Below are 3,089 nucleotides of genomic sequence, written 5' to 3'. Positions count from 1 at the left end.
TATTTACAGATCCCTCAGAAATGGGGCTGTGGTCTTCTGTTTGAGAAACCCTGCTCTAAAGTGACTTCCATCTCTAAATCCTATAAGCTTATAATCTTTTATTCCTTAGATGACAATTTGATAAATGACTGAACCAAAAAAGAATTGATCACTTGATGACTGTCGTTCTGGTGGTAAGCTCCTGTGGACTTAGTAGGCTAGTCCTTGGATCACAGACACACAGTTCATCTCTGGCCTTGTACTTGAACCTTTTTTAGCCTGCTGGGACCAGCCAAAGTTTTTCTCTGACGGTATGGCTTTTGAGATACTAAGTTCATTTCCAAGCCATGATGAAGCATTGGAGCATAACTTTTTAGGAAGGTTTTAGGAACTGAAAGTAACTAAAAAATTGAGTACTTTTCTGACTGTCTGAAGGAAATGTCTAGACTCTCCTGTTGCTAGATTTCTCCTTTGTCGTAAGGTCCCCAAACATAAGAAATAGTTACTTTTATTTCTTTATGGTGATGATTATCTGCAAGTTGAAGGGAAAAAAAAATCCTTGTATATATGTAGGATACTTTAAGGTTTGAAAATTACCTTCCTTGCAAGGTATGTGGCACATGCCTCTATCTACTCCCTGCTGACCAAGAGCCTGAGGCTAGTGGATTCCTTGAACTTGGGAATTCTGAGCTGCAGTAAGTTGATTAGGAGTCCACATGAAATCTGGCATCAGTGTAGTGAACCCCCAGGAGTAGGGGACCCTTGGGTTTCCCAGAAGGGCAAACTGGTCCAGGTCAGAAACAAAGCAGGTCAAGGTCACTGCTGATCAATAGAGTCATTGAACTTATGAGCAGCCATGGTGCTTCCATTCTGGTAAAATAGGGAAAATCAGTCTTTTTAAAAAAAAGAAAAGAGAATTCCTTTCCTTACAAAAATGACTTCATGAGGGAGGCAGAAGAAAAAATAGTATCCCCATTTTATAGATGAGGAAACTGGAGCCCTCATCTCTCAAAGTGTTTTCCTTGCCCATGATCATACAACTATTTGAGGAAGTTTACAACCCACATCTCCAAACTCCAAGTTTAATGTTCTAGCCATTAAAAGCAACTGCTTCTCTTCCTCGTGTTGAAATTTTAGAAAAATCTTTATATTTTAGCATTGAAAAGTTGGATCATAAATCTGGTGCTAAAAGGGATAATTAGACCTTATAGGTCTCATGACCTAATGGGACCTTAAGAGAGGTTAAATGACTTGTCTAATTTCATACTCTTTTTGCAATTCTGTGACTCATAGCCATACCACACTGCTGGAAGAATGTTGATATTAAAATAGTGATATTAATTCCCCCTGAAATTTTCTTTTTTGTTGCCTTTTGATACACAATAATATCAACTCTTCTAACTCCTACATTTGCCTCTCCAACTAGTAAGCTATGACCCATCCTCCCATTTCACTGTGATTTCATTTCATCTTCTTAGAAGACCTATAGGAAGAATATTAAGATAATATAATTTAATGCTCATTCTAGAATATCCGTTTTTTGGTTACAGGACAATAATTTCATTCTTTTTTTCTGGGGGAAGGAGGATAAATCTTGCATTGCTTTATATCAGATTCTCAGTCATTAAGGTCTTTTTTTTTTTAAGCAATCGGGGTTAAGTAACTTGCTGAAGGTTACATGGCCAGTTATTTCTGGGTGTGGTGCTAAGTATCTGAACCCAGATTTGATCCCCAGGTCATCCCGACACTGGAGCAGGTGCTCTTACTCGCTGAGCCACCTGGCCACCTCTTCAGTAAGGTCTTAGAACCAGGTTATTTGAGTAAGAGTGTTGGAGAGAGAGAAGAGCACACTAAAGAGAAGAGAGAAACCGAAGGAGAATGGGCATCAGCAGGTACCTGGGTCCTTCACTTCTCAATTATCATCTGAACAGATTCTTCATCATTAAGTTGGCCAGCACTATCTACGTCTGCCTTTTGGATCATCACCTCTTCAGTCAGCTTATCTCCAAGGTTGGTCATTATATGATGAAACTCTGCAGTACTGATATAGCCATGTCAAAGACATGGAATGCCTCTCTGGTTTCTTCCTCACTGTCTGTGTTCTTCGTCTTCCTTGCCACCATAGTCAGGAATTCAGGGAAGTTAATGATTCCATTCCCATTTGCCTCTACCTCACATATCATATCATTGGAGCTCAATCTCAATTGGTTTCTGAGCCTAGGACTGCATCACTGTGCCCAATTCCTTGATAATAATCCCATCTCCATTCTTATCAGACAGGGAAAAGACCTCCTTGAGCTCTGCAATCTTCTCCTCAGTCAGCTGGTCAGTCATGATGGGCTTGAGCACGTGGGGCACCAGAGGAGGAGGAAGAGGAGAAGAAGGAGGAGCAGGGAGTTGCATGACACTGGGAATGAGGATCCAGGCATATCAGGGGACACAGCTCAAGTCAGATCTGCTGCCACCATCATACTTAAAGTATCAACATCTAAGACATCGGTGATATAGAAAATGTATCTGTTTTAGTACCTTCTGTCTCCTTTTCTACTACTTTACTACATTCATTTCAAAAGTTGAAGTGGACTGTGTAGAACTAAGGGCCATGTTATATTTTTCCTTGTTTCATGGATTTCTGTATTTAAAGAATCCATCACCTAGTGGCCAACAAAATGGTGATAAGTCCTTCAGCACTTAGGTAGGCTGGTCCTCGGAAAGCTGATGTGATCTATTGAAGGAGCTATACCTTTCTAGCTTGGTAGAACCTTACAGATTTTGCATAGCTTGGGAGAACCCTAAATGACCTCCTTGCCCAACCTAGAAGTAAGCGCATGTAGAGGCCACTCATTATATGATATTGAAATGTCTCAGAGTTGATACATTAATTTTCAGTTTCTCAATTAGATTATTTCAGAAGGAATAATACAACCAAATGATAACCTTTGTTTTAAAAATGAGTGGTGAAACCAAAACAATGTATTTTATAGCTACTGTGAGGCCACACCAGTACAGCTAGGTGATGTGGTGGATAGAGGGCTGGACCTGGACTCAGAGAGACTTCAGTTCAAATCCAGTCCCAGATATTTACTAGCTATATGACACTGGGCAAGTCA

General features: G+C 40.2%; 1 pseudogene; it reads right to left on the bottom strand.

Moving 5' to 3' along the window:
* Window positions 1-1,884: 1,884 nt before the first annotated feature.
* Window positions 1,885-2,313, bottom strand: LOC138159122 (calmodulin-1-like; annotated as a pseudogene).
* Between the last annotated feature and the right edge of the window lie 776 nt (window positions 2,314-3,089).

This window comes from Petaurus breviceps, unplaced genomic scaffold, assembly GCF_028583685.1.
Source record: "Petaurus breviceps papuanus isolate PSGF00001 unplaced genomic scaffold, PetGlider_PUasm1.0 175, whole genome shotgun sequence".
NCBI lineage: Eukaryota > Metazoa > Chordata > Mammalia > Diprotodontia > Petauridae > Petaurus > Petaurus breviceps.
Note: the sequence above shows the minus strand (reverse complement) of the source record. Positions and strands in the feature narration are given on the sequence as shown.